The 14970-nt window shown below is 31.4% G+C and overlaps 1 long non-coding RNA gene across 1 annotated transcript; it reads right to left on the reverse strand.

Annotated features, from left to right (window-relative positions):
* Nucleotides 1–1451: 1451 nt before the first annotated feature.
* On the reverse strand, nt 1452–4860 carry LOC131620847 (uncharacterized). The gene is made up of 3 exons (XR_009289313.1): nt 4643–4860; nt 4122–4181; nt 1452–3660 (listed from the first exon to the last, which is right to left on the reverse strand). It is a non-coding gene; the product is annotated as an uncharacterized LOC131620847 (long non-coding RNA).
* Between the last annotated feature and the right edge of the window lie 10110 nt (nt 4861–14970).

The raw sequence follows: 14970 nt of genomic DNA on the forward strand, positions 1-14970 counted from the left end.
AGACAATTTCCCAATTAGGGTTTTCATCTAAGAACTCTTAATCTTCCTTTTATAAATAGGGTCATGCTAACATGTGCCCTAAGGGCACATGTTAAGGTTACTATAATTAGAAAATATTGAATGTAATTAAATGCAATTAAGTTATATTTAAAGTATCAATATATTAAATGCACGTGTTCCAAGAGAATATTTCTTTAAATATCTCATTATCATGTGCCCCAAGGGCACATGTTAGCTTTTCCCTTATAAATATTACTCGTAGCTCATATCTAGGTACACATTTCTTTAAACCTCTCACACACCATCCATCAATGACTTCATTACAAGTGCTTGTAAATATTAATTATTTAATAAATCTAAACATTGAATTATGTCTTAGGTCTTATGAAGGAGTAAGGTTTTTACACATATTAAGAAATATAATGATATTGTCATAAAATATTATATTTTTATTAAATTAACCTTATTAATATATTAGAAGTTGTGTACATAGTTATAATTAAATAACAATTTTTTTACATTGAAAACTTAAAAAAAAAAACATTCATTTTAAAACAGTTTTTTTCTTCTAAAAAACACTCATTCTCATTCTAAAACGGAGGGAGTTGTATTTCCTATATAGAGCAACCACCATCCTCAATCACTCAATTCTCTCAGAACACATAGCTTCCAATATGAATCCGACTAATACCAACCTAAAAAATATTTAGTACTCAACATGTCTCAAATAAAATTACTTTTATGTCGACAAAATCTAATAAAAAACACCTATCTTCCACTATCCCATATTTTAAATGCTTTGAAAAGAAAGTGGCAGTTGTGCATTACACGAGACTTAAAGGCAAATTAGGCGAAGATAATAAAGTTCATTCACCACACCACACACACGAATGTCAAACAAATTGTCTCTAGAACACTATAGCTCCAAGTTCCAACCTCTAGCTTAGTGGTACACGAAACGAAAAGGTAAGGTTTTAAGTTCCAATTGCGCGGCTAAATACAGTATTTAATTCCAGGCTCTGCAAACTTGTTCAGATTCCAGAAGATTGATCGGTCATGCAATAACTTCTACAATTTTATACTCCACACAAGGCAGAGAAATATGGGTATATGACACATATTCAAAAGTTCTACAAAGAAAAATGCTTCATTCGAAATTAAATATTAAAAAACAATTTAATTTAATAATTTATATTTTCATATTTATTTTTAGAGAAAAAATTGTATTAAAACATAAATTATTATAAAATATCAATAAATTAATATTAGTATTTTTCTTATTAGTTATTATCTCTTTTTAAAATTATTTTAATATATTAATTAAAAAATAATTTAATGTACTTATTCATAATTTTTTACATATAAATTAATTGACATAATTACAATTTAATTTCTCAAAAATATTATAGTTTTAATAAAAGAAAACTAATTGTTTTTGGACTTAGGCCCTCCATTGTATAAAAAAAAAAAAACTTACTGTCTAAATAATTTGATATAATTAAAATTTTAAATAAGTAATTTTTAAATCAAATGTTATTAAACAGGAGAGAAATAGTTTGAACAAAACAATTGATACAAAGATCAATCATTTAGTTGGTCCAGTGTAATTGACACTGAACTTAGTAGAATCTGACCACACAGTTCGATTGCTGCAATTATGATCGGGAGGAAGCTGAAGCAACTACAATCGGAAGAAAGTTGGAACCACTATATGTCAAAACTGGAATGATTCTTATTTTCATTGCCATCAGCGATTACAACCTTCACTTTAATGCTAAACCAAACATGATATTAATGCTTTAACATATTATCATGTTTGAGTCAAGCTTGTGATGAATCTTACAATAAAGTAAAACTTGTGCAGGTTTAGATGCTATGCTTTGCCCAACATCATAACTCAGCAATGGTCTAATGGAACGTCACATTACAAGCATACAATCTTTGTTTATTATGAATCTGCATTCAAAAATTTAGGTCTTAAGCCACTAACTGACTATGATTAGTTTCATTTGTACGACACATGTAACATTTAATATCCAAGTAAAATTGCACTTGACTGAAAAGTGTGTAATTCAGATATCCATTGCCTATTACCCTGTGGTTTTTCTAACGATGCTTCGTTGGTTTTCCATTTTACACTCCGGTGAAAAATACGTACCTGATGATAATGACAGAGCAGAATGAGACAACCAAAAAAAGTGTTGTAAATTGCAATCAGCAGAGCAGGCAAACATGGTAAGCAAGCAAACACTATTTTTCATCGAAAAAAAGCGTGCGTGTGATGGGGACAACATTGTGTTTTTATTCGGAATAAAGTAACCGACATACACATACTGCATGCAACATTACACCACAATCAATGCTGTCATTCACATAGTTCTAATCTAACAATAAGTTCTCAACCAACAAACCCCCCAATCACAGCCTCACATGCATAGTAAGCAAAAAAAAATATTCAAAAAGTTAGAGAAACAATAAGAGAAGTGATCCATGTTTTTTTTTTTGAAGAAGTGAATATGTTTGGTATTACAATGACATTAAAACTTACACTAACATTACATAGTTTCATTGGTAAACACATTGGACATTTTCCAATGTATACAAAATGAACTATATCACATATTATAAGAGAAAACTTACTTTTTTTTAAATTTATGAAATGATTAATTTATTTGGTCAATATATGAACTAGATACATTAATCATTAAATACACCTAAAAGAGTGTGAACAAGAAAATTTTACATGAATTTCCCATATACTAAACTTCAAAACATATATAGATGTGATAAATTCCATCATTTGTTTAGTAAAATTGCAAACCAAGAACACTGGGTGTCATTCTATAATTAAAAGGTTCTAATAATACCGGATCTAGCTACCCTGAGCAAAGATCCTTTCCAATTATTGTAAGGAGCACCTCCATTTTTTTCTTTTAAGAAATGGAGGATAAAAAAAATGGAGAGATCCTTACTTTATCTGTGACACTGCAAGAAAGAAATATCAGTTCATTGATATGAATATTGCTTGTAAATAAATACTACAATTATGCAATAATGCAAAACACAATAAAGCTAGAACCATTATTACCACAAAAACCCTTATTTATAATCTCTGGCAGTACTTGAGATTCTTGATCATATTCAAGAGTTCTCCCAGGGCAAAACCCTAGATGAAATTAAGAGTTCATGGAAATAGAAGTATGTTAGTTAACTAACTAAAAAAATTTAACATGAAACCAATTATTGTTAAATGAGCTTAGATCTCATCTCAAAAATTAGATCAACTCCATAAATTGACCCAGCAGCTTGGAAATCTTGACAATATGTGATACTTCCATACATCCATACAGTCCAACACCATTTATACATTCAACAGCTCAAAAGATTAACAAAATATGAGACTCCAATACAACAATAGATAGTTACAATTATAAGCAAGGTAAGAGAGAATATTATTAAAGAGAGAAAAAGGGAGCTCCCTTCAGTCCAAGCAAAGAGAAGAAAAGGAAGAAATTTACCTCCTGCATCATTCACACATTCACAATAGCATTCTATCATTCCTTATCTATTGTGTTTGAATCAATGAGTCAGCAGGTAATTCTAACCCCTTACCCTTCCATGAGTGGACTGAAGGAAGCTCTCTTCATCTATCCATAATTCCTATTAATAATAATAATAATATTAATATTAATCCAAACACCAAACACCAAACCATGCACCAAAAATATAATATTTCAATAGATCTAAAGAAACAATATTCACATATAATTGCAAAAAAATTGTTCAAAAAATAATGTAAATGGTTTTCAGAAGAAAAGAAAAAAAACATTCAAAGAACCCTAACCCTAAATCTTAAAAACTTCCAATAGTACAAAAAAATTGAGATTTTCTCACCTACATCTCCCTTCACCAAAGGAGAACTTATTACCCCTAAATTGATTAACATGCACTATTCAAGAACAGTATACACATCTACTTCCCAGTTTAAATTGTGAACATGATTAAACCAAATAATAATCATAATTTAAATTAATTTTATTATTAAAAAAAGTCAACTTATGTGTTATAATCCAAATAACTAGCATACAAATCAAATCAAATCAACAACAAGTTGAACTTACTTAGTTTGAGATTAAACATTCTCATAATGTCATGAATCCAAAGCTTCAGCTAAAAATAAGCTGGAAAAAAAGTGAGAAACAACATGATAGGATATAGATAAAAAAGGGTAAAGAAAATATGAGTTATGAGAGAAAACATGTTAAATCTAATGAAATTAAAAACAAAGCAAGTAAAAATTAAGGGATGATAAAAGGGGAAAGGAAGGGAAAGGAAAGGAGAAGAGATGAAAGGTTAGATGAAAAATGAAGAAGTTTAAAAAGGAAAAAATATATGAGAGGGAGAGAGAGAGAGAGAGAAGGAGAGAGAGTGACTGTGTTGATTAGAGTCAGAGAGATTAAAGGAAAGCGATTGAAGATCTTAATAACCACACAAATCTGGAAAAAGCAGTATTTTCCAAAAGAAATGAAAACAAAGGTAAGCAAAGATTAACTTTATCTTTTTCACAGCAAGGGAATTTATGACTTTTGCAAAGTTATATACAAGAAAAAAGAGAAAACAAAACTAGAGTTATTTCTCTTACTTGTTGCTACAATTCCTTATAACAAATCAATCAACTCCTGAAACTGAAAGAGACCATTACCACACTCACACACAATCCAACCTATATCATACTAGTACTGTTTATGTAGTGTAGAGAAAAGAGATAAAAAATGTAGATAGTGGGATGAAAGGTGGGGTTTCTTGTTTCCACTTTAAGTCATTATTCATTCTCTCTCTCTATCTCTTCTTTTCTGCCACTCAACTCTAGTACTGTACTACTACTATTTTCTATTACACTCTACTATGACTACTCAATGTTTTTTCTACTAGAAAAATTATTATCCATATAAACATCCATTTTAGTAATCTCATTACTAAGTACTAACAACTCAATTTAGTGGAAAATAAATTAATTAATCTCACTAGTAGTTATTTATAATTAAGAAGAAAATAGTTTTCTGGATTATTAAAAAATTCAATTAAGTATAATTAACTTTTTAGATATTGTATAAAATATTGATAAAATTTATTATAATGTATTTCTTTATTAAATTTAATGAAGTGTTGAAAAATAAAATATAAAAATATATAGGATTTAAGAGTTATAGCATTAAATAATTTAGTAATAATTGATTTTTGGTTATAACAGTGACTGGAAGTGTATTAACTTACATTCATTATATTGAACTATTAGTAAACTATAATTAATTTTGCTATAATCAATAAAAATTTAAAACTATAAATAAATATTTTGCTACAATAACATAAATTCTTTACTTTCAATACTTGCGAGAAATACAATAAAAATAATGGCGATTGAAAAGTTGTTAGTAGAAATGGAAATAGAAAAATCAAAAAGAGTGAGAAATATTATTGAAATAGAATTATTTTATTTATAAATATGGCTTTCAAAGTTTAAATAGGATCATATTATTAACTACCTTCTACTTAGGAATCAGATATAGAGTTAGCAATAATCACATGCATAACTAGCATTAATCAGATTTGAACTATCAATAATCATATATTGAAATATAAATAACCACATATTAAACTGCCAGTAACCACATACTGAGTTTTCAGTAATAGATAGAAGTAATTCATGTTCAGAAGTTGTTATTTCGGAAATTGTTGTTTCTACATGCTTCAAAACCTTGCTTAGCGCAACTGAGAACTTGCATGTTCAGAACATTAGCTCAACTTCTGAGTTTTATGAGCATAGTTAATTTTCTTATGTGGCACTTGAAGTTTGTGTATTTAAACAACTTTGTAACTAGTTTTTTCATAATGAATGCATCAATTGAGTTTTTCAATCAAAGTTTATTATAATTGTTTTCTCTCTCTTCTACCATCTTCATCTCCATCTTCAACCTTGTGCTCCAATAATTGGTATCTAGAGGTCCGATTTGATTCACAGAGAAACACGAGTGTACGTGAGGCGATATTGATTCATTCTGTTTCGTGAATTCGTGTTAAATTACTGATCAAAATCGTAAAAAATTACATTTTTTTTATTTTGTGGGATCAGGAAACACGAGTGTTTGGTGAGATCTGAATGAGTTTCAGTGCACAAAAACAAAGATGGACGACTGAAATACCTTGAATACAAAGCTTCTAGTGTTTGATTGAAAGAATTAGGATCGGTGAATGATTCAAATGCGTGTGTTGTTTGGTGCTCAAGACGCTCTTGATCTTGTCACCGACGGTTACGTTTCGGTTGCAGCACATGCGACGGATGAACAAGCAATGTGTAGAGAGATACAAGGAAAAAATATCAAAAGGCATTGTTCTACATCCATCATTGTGTGGATGCGAATGTGTTTAAGAAAATTGATGATTCAACGACGGCGAAGGTTACGTGGAACATATTGGCACCGTGCTACAGCGGTGATGTATCATTGAAGAAGGTGAAGCTTCAGTCTTTACGTAAGCAGTATGAGAAGGTACTTTATTATATCTCTAGAGGGATTCGGATCACAAATGAGATAAAATCTTGTGCAGAAACTCTTTCTGAACAAGTAATCATTGAGAAGGTATTGAGTTTCCTTACTCCTTAGTTTAATTACATTGTTGTAGCAATTGAACATTCTAAGAACCTGAACACAATGAGAATTGAAGAGTTGTAGAGCAGTCTAAAGGAACAAGAGTTGCGTTTGACTGAGAGAATCTCTAAAAGAGGGGTTGAGGAGGCTCTGAAGGTGTATTATGATAAGAAGAGTCAAAAGCAGTCTTGGTCAGGAGCCAAGAAAAGACATGGTGATGGTATTTAGAAGTCATAAGCCTCCAATTCTGATGAGAAGAAACATCATAAGGTAAATGATAAGTGTGACAAGAGAAAGGTTAAATGTTATAATTGTAATAAGTTTGATTATTTTGCTAAGGAATGTCGGTCAAACAAAGAAAGGGAGTCAGAAGAAGTAAACATAGCCAGAAGAGATTTTGATGATGAACATGTTTTATTGATGGCTTTTGAATCTAATGATAGATATTTGGTAGACTGGTGGTATATGGACATTGGCTGCTTAAGTCACTTACTTAAAAACAAACAATGCCTGATTGATTTTAACTCTAGAAAGAGGACAAAGATTAGATGTGTTGATGATAAGTACCTTAATACTGAAGATATGGGAATCTAAAGCCTAAGTGGAGAATGGTAAAAAGTGTTTTGATCAGGGATGTTTGGTATGTTTTTGACATGAAAAGTAATATCTTAAGTGTAGGTCACCTCATTGAGAAAGGTGTCTCAGTTACCATGAAGAAAATATCTTGAAGTTGTATGATTCTTTTTAAAAGTTGATTATGCAATATAAGCAGGGAAGCAGCAGAACATTCAAGGTGAATGTGGAGACAGCTGAAACTAAATACCTTAGCATAGAAGTTAATAATGAGTTATAGCACAAGAGATTGGATCTAAGTTCTAATAAGCTGGTGTTGCAACACGAAAAATACCTGAGTGCATCGCACACTCGCAACAGAGTCGCCACCGAACTTTATTTATTCCAAAAGGAAAGGGAAAATATAGATAAAATCCACGAAGAAAAGAAAGGTGTCATCGCAACCAAATTAGGATTTGGGAGTCGGTTATGCAATGTGAAGGTAGTAGCACCCCTCACATCCGTTGTACTCAACGGGACCCATTTAATTAGACTCGTGATCAGATGTTAGTGTGATGTTTACTTGCTATCTTCTAATTATTATGCGAGAAAAATAGAAAGAAAGAAAAAAATTGTTATTATTTTTCTATTTTTATTAATGGGCTCGACAAGATTTCAGAACCTTGTGTCTGCATATTCCCTCGTGCAATAGGAAATTCATAGCTAACGCAGTCCTTAGAAAACCTAAACATTTTAGGTTTGGGCGACACAGACGAGTGTCAAGACCAACACGGACGAGTGTTCGAGATAGAGTGCTAAAATGAAAGGTTATAGGTTGTTTAGGTCAACGCGGATGAATATTGAGGAAAAAGGAAAAAGGATGTTTGACAAGGCGTTGGATCTCGCTCCTACGTTTTCTCTGGTGCAATGAGGTACTCAAGACATATGTATTTCTGGGAACTACGCTAGGTTATTTTAGGTTTTAAAAAAGGAACTTGATATAGATCAAGTGTTTTGCCTTTTTTGAAAATAGTTTGGTTTGATTTAAGGTTTTAAAATAGGCTTGATAATGATCAAGTTTTACTCGTGTTGGTTTGAAAATTGGCTCGAGTAAGGAAAAAGGTTTTGAAAAGGACTTGGTGTTGACCAATGGTTTATTACATTTGCATGGAAAATCGATTTGGTATTGACCAAGGTTTATTCGTAACAACTGAAAATGATTTGAAAAAATTTGAATGAAAAAACCTCAAATTGACGAATACTTTTCTTTGTGAAAGCGTTTTGGTTTGTTTTTGAAAATATTTGTGGGATTTTTTTAATATGAGAGCAATTGAAATTAACAAGTGCATGGAAAAAATAAAATGCGAGCATTTAAAAAAATAAAAAAGGAAATAAAATAAAAGGGAGTGTTGGGTCAAAAATGATACAAAAAATATAAGAAAATAGTGGCATAAGCCTAAATGGGCGTTGGGTCTGCAGCCACTAAACAAAAAAAGCTGGAAAAAAAATAAAAAATGAAAACAATGAAATGGATGACTAGGATTAAATCCGAGTTTGTCTCTTTAAGAAAAACAACAACATTCATCCTTTATTTTGGCCATAATTTGCTCAATTTTTCATGAAATTAAGCAAATGAATCATGAAAATTCATCCACTTGATCTCACAAACAACATGGAATGCTCATAATTAAAAGATGAGAAACTAACAAAAATGAAGAAAAAAAATTAAATCTCATTTCATCACTTTTACTCATGAAAGTTCAAGAACACTTTAAACTCTAGATTTTGAATCAATGGAGTTTCCATGTAACATTGTGATGATTAAGATACTAATTTAGTGAAACAAGAATGAAAATGAAAAATAATTAAATAAATAACAAGCATTAAAAGCCTACCTAGATAAAATTCAAAAATAAAAAAAAAATGACTTGAAAATTGGAGAGAAACTTGTGCAAAGTTTTTGCTCTACTTTTGTGAATGATTCTTGGTGAGATTTGTGAATGAGAATGAGTTTATTTATAAACTCTAAAAAGGATAGTTTAGGAATTAAGAAAAAGGAGGTGAGAAATGTGTGAGTACATTCTAAAGGCTTATTTAATTAAATAATGAATAATGGTGCAATAAATCCATGAATAATGATGCAATAAATCCATGAATAATGATGCAATAAATTCATGAAATAATGATGTAATAAATGAAAGATATTTTGTGTCTTCTAGAAACTTGATTTTTGTTTTATGATGCATGAAAATGATTAATAAAATTTAAATAGATATTTTTCAAAATGCATAGTGAAATAATGCAATTTTAGTCAATTTCTTTTAACATGTAAAATGTTGACTTTTCTTAGACTTTTTATTATGATGTATGACATGATTAATGAATATTCCTAATGAAATAGTGTGGTGATAAATGATTTTTCAACAATGATCAACGAATTTTTGGTCAAATTTCACAACACATGAAATATTGACTTTTGGTTTACTTTTGATTTTTGAATGAAATGAATTATAATGCATGTGTATATGATTATGATGGTTTTATTTGATGATAAAAATGCACATGACTATAAAAAAAATAAAAACTTTGGCAAATGAACATGTATCAGATGAACTTAGAAACATGTCAGACATAAGTGGGGTATGACAACTGTTACATGGCATTCTTGAGATTGTTAAGCCTGGGAAGCCATGTGAGATATACATGAAAGGTAAGCAACCTAGATTGCCATTTGCATCAGAAGTGGATCTAAGATAAAAGCATGCTTTAGGAGTAGTGCATTATGATGTATGTGGGCCATTTAAAGTACATTCACTTGGAGGAAACAAGTATTTTGTGTATTTTGTGGACGAGTTTACAAAGATGACATAGGTAGAGCTCATCAAGTTTGAGAATGAGGTGTTTATTGAGTTTTAGAAGTTCAAGGTGAAGGTTGAAAAATAGAGTGGTCAGAAGTAAAAAATTATCAAAACTGATGGTAGAGGTGAGTACAACTCTATAGAGTTCAAGAGGTTTGGTGAGGAGAATGAAATTGAGCATGGGGTGACTGCTCCATACAATCCTCAATAAAATGTTCCTGCTGAAAGAAGAAATAGAACTTTGCTTGATACGACAAGGAACATGCTGAAAGATAAGAAGCTCCCTCGCACCTTGTAGGGTGAAGTTGTTGCCACTGCAACATATGTGCTCAACAGGTGTCCAACAAAGAATCTGAATGAAACTATTCCTTTTGAGAAGTGAACTGGAGATAAGAAAAGTGTAAATCATTTTAGAGTATTTGGTTTTGTTTGTTACAAACATGTTCCAAGTGCAACTAGGAAGAAGGTGGATGATAAGAACAAAGTAACGTTGTTGATTGGGTACCACATTACAAAGTGCTTATATGCTTTATTGCCAAGTCACTAAAATATATGAAATTAGCAGAGATGTCATTATGAAGGAAGCAGAAGTATAGAATTGGAGCAAGTCTCAATCTAACTCTGGTGCAATGTTGACACCTGAGATAAATTTCGAAGGAGAACCTGCCTCTGAATGGGATTCTGCCTCTGAAGATGAGCCAGAGTCGAAATATGACTCTGAAGCTGAAGTCGAGTTTGAAGGCGATTCTGAATCTTAAGGTGAATCTGATTCTAATGATGATCCATACTCTGGTGGTAATCCAACCTCTGACGATGGTCAAGCTTCTGAAAATGAAACTTATGAAGGAGGACCAACTTCTGAAGATAGTCTAACATATAATATTTTTCCAGCATCTAAAGAAGATTATAAACAAGTTGAGAGACCCCAAAGAGTTAGACAAATACCAAGAAGATTCACAAAGTTTGACATGTTGCAAGATATTGAGATAGACTCTGAAGGAGAAGTCATTCAGTTTTCCATGTTAGTATACTCTGAACCAGTTAGTACTGAATAAGCTCTCAAGAAGAAAGTGTGGTTGAGGGCCATGAAAGAAGAACTTGAGGCTATAGAAAGAAACAAGACTTAGGAGTTGTCTGAGATTCCAATGGAGAAGAAATCCATCATTGTCAGATATGTTTTCAAGATAAATCTAAAGCTATATGGATGAATTAGCAAACACAAAGCATGGTTTGTAGCTAATGGATTTCTACAGAAATCTGGTATAGACTACTTTGAAGTGTTTGCTACTGTAGCTAGATATGAAACAATTAGATTAGTGATTGTTATAGATACAAATAGGAATTGGTCTCTGATGTGTTTAGATGTGAAATATGCTTTTATGAATGGTCTTTTGAAAGAGGAAATTTTTGTGCCATAACCTCATGGATTTATGAAAAAGAATCAGGAAGAGATGGTGTATAAGTTGTATAAAGCCTTGTATGGATTAAAAAAATATCCTAGAGCTTGGAATATGAAAATTGGTTCATTTTTCAAGCTTCAAGGATTCAAAAATGTGAGATGAAATATGGGGTTTACGTTCAGCATAACTCTGAAAGCAATATGATTCTAATGTGTCTCTGTTTTGATGACATATTGCTAACAGGGAGCTGTTCAGATGAGTTAGTTAAGTTCAAGAAGGTGTTGATGAATGATTTTGAGATGACTGATCTAGGACATGGTATATTTTCTAGGGATAGAGATTATGTACTCTGAGAAGGGTATAATTTTGCATTAGCTTGAACTTCTGAAGAGATTTGAGTTCACGAATTGCAAGACTGTAATCACACATGTTGAGACGAACAAGCTGGATTATGATGTTGATGGTGATGATGTAGATCCTATAATTTTTAAACAGTTGGTTGGTCATTTAGATATCTTTGTAACACCAAACTTGATATTTGCTATACAGTTGGAATAATGAGTAGGTTTATAAATAAGCCAAAGTGGTCATAATGCCAAGCTGCTGTTAGGATACTGAGGTATATTAAAGGGACTATGAGGTATGGAGTGTTGTTCCCTTCTGGTGTTAAATCTGACTCAGATATGATATGCTATTCAGACTTTGATTGGTATGGAGACATAGTTGACAGAAGAAGTACTTCTGTATATTTTTCAAGTATCTGGGAAGTCTCATTTCATGGTACTCCAAGAAACATGTGGTTACCTTGTCAACTTGTGAAGCTGAGTACATTATAAGTGATTTGTCTGTGTGTTAAGTTGTTTGTCTTATGAACTTATTATAGGATCTAAATATTAAGGCTAGCAAGCCTGTGAGGTTGATTATTGACAACGAATCAACTTTAACCCTTTCCAAGAATCCATTGCTGCATGGAAAGAGCAATCACATTGAAACGAAGTATCATTTTTTGCAGAATTAGGTTTAGAATAGAGTGCTCGAAGTTGTGCATTATAGCACTCAGAAGCAACTTACATATATGCTGACTAAAGCTATTAAGACTGAACACTTTATCCATTTGAGGGATGGAATTGGTGTTGTAGATTGTAGTTAGATGAATATGATTTAAGGGATGGTGTTAGAAGTAATTCATGTTCAGAAGTTGTTGTTCCAGAAGTTGTTGTTTCTACATGCTTCAGAATCTTGCTCAGCTACGCTGAGAGGTTGCATGTTCAAAACCTTAGCTCAACTTCTGATTTTTATTAGCATAGTTAGTTTTGCTTACGTGGTATTTGAAGTTTGTGTATTTAAATAACTTTGTAACTAGTTTTTCATAATAAATACAAAAACTGAGTTTTTAGTTAAAGTTTGTTATAACCGTCTTCTCTCTATTCTTCCATCCTAATCTTCATCTTCAATCTTGTGCTCCAACAGTGATCACATGCAGGAAAAAATGAGTTACACATCTAACCAACTTATCTAGCTACCTAACAAACTCCTAGTTAGTTATAACTCTTATTTAGAATTATTACATTAATCCCCCATTATTTTAAATGTTTACAAGTCCTAATTGACTCCTTAAATATTCAAAATTCTCAACCTTCAAGACTTTTGTAAAGTTATCTTCCAATTGCTCCATTGTAGAACAATGTATGATTTTTATCATGCCTTTCATCACTTGCTCCTATATAAAATGAAATATTGTCTCAATATGCTTGCTTCTTCCATGTGAAACTAGATTCTTGGCCAAGCTTACTTAGCATTTGAAGTTTGTGTATTTAAACAACTTTCTTACTAGTTTTTCATAATGAATACAACAATTGAGTTTTTAGTCAAAGTTTATTATAATTGTCTTCTCTCTATTCTTCCATCCTAATCTTCATCTTCAACCTTGTGCTCCAACAATGATCGCATGCAGAAAAATTGAGTTACACATCTAACCAACTTATCTAACTACCTAACAAAGTCCTAGTTAGTTATAACTCTTATTTAGAATTATTACATTGATCCCCCATAATTTTAAATGTTTATAAGTCCTAATTGACTCCTTAAATATTCAAAACTCTCTATCTTCAAGACTTTTGTAAAGTTATCTTCCAATTGCTCTATTGTAGAACAATGTATAACTTCTATCATGCCTTTCATCACTTGCTCCTATATAAAATGAAATATTGTCTCAATATGCTTGCTTTTTCCATGTGAAACTAGATTCTTGGCCAAGCTTATTGCAAAATACAAACACTAAAAACTATTTTTGACGGCTCTCTTTTTCAATCAAAATCACTAAACATGTTTTTAGAGCATATCTAGTTGACAAGGAAATTGTCAAATTGATTAGAATACTTTTTATAACTGTCTAATCAATTAGATAAGGGAAAGTTTAGTCAATAATCAATTATGACAATGTCTTAATGAATAGTAACGAATCTCTATCAAAACCTTTCGATTTGGACAACTATAATCAATTATTACAAGTACCTAATGTATTAGCAAATCGATTAGGTCATTCATTTGGCCCATATTTTTTTCCTAAAATACATGATTTATTGGCTTATAAATAGAGAGTCTCTATACTATTTCAAAACATCTAGAAAATGTGAAACACCTTAGTTTTCTTCTCTCAATATCCCTCTAATATCATTTCCATTTCTTTACATTTTTAAGCCATAGTGCTTTGTGAGTGATCTTGAGTTTTGTGAGGAATTTGTTCTAGGTGAGAGATTTATTGTAAATTTACCAAGAGTTTTTTTCTCTTGCGTAAATAATTTCCTTACGAAGTAATCGTGTTTTTTTAGCTAAACCACTATAAAATCTCTTTTAAGATTAGCTTAAGTCTATGTTTGGTATGTGAGCTCCACTATTGAAGAAAAGCTCTCTTTTTGGTTTCGTGAAGAATAATCAAGGAAAAATATTCACAAGGGTTCTTAAGCTCAGTCTGGTTAAAAGCTCTACCAGTTCGAGATCAGCCTGGTATAATATCTCACTCAGTTTTCGAGATCAAATTGTGTAAAAGTTCGGTAGGTTTGAGATCAACGCGATAAAAATCTCGGTTCAATTCATGGTCAATTCGTGTAAAACCTATGTTCGTTTTAGAGGATAGCCAACTCAAAACTCCATCTCGGTTCGAAACTAGCCAGTGCAAAATATTAGTTTGGTTTTGAGACTAACCGTTCAAAGCTCCATTTTTCAGTTTGGTTGGAAGTTAGCATGAAACTTTAGTGAACAAAGAGGTTCACAGGCTTAACTTTTTAAAAACTCTCAAGTATTATTAGATACTCTCTAGATCAGTTCTTGGGAAGAGGAGTAGGTCACTTCGTTAAGACCATACCTCTATAAATATCTGGTGTGATCTCTCTTTCTTTAACTCTTTTATTTTCAGTTTAATTTCTTATGCATATTCAAACACTTTTATTAAAATGTTTTCAAACTCTGTTTCAAAAGTCGATTTTGATTTAAACTATCATTTTCTAAATCTTCACA

The sequence above is a fragment of the Vicia villosa genome, linkage group LG7 (assembly GCF_029867415.1).
Source record: "Vicia villosa cultivar HV-30 ecotype Madison, WI linkage group LG7, Vvil1.0, whole genome shotgun sequence".
Lineage (NCBI taxonomy): Eukaryota > Viridiplantae > Streptophyta > Magnoliopsida > Fabales > Fabaceae > Vicia > Vicia villosa.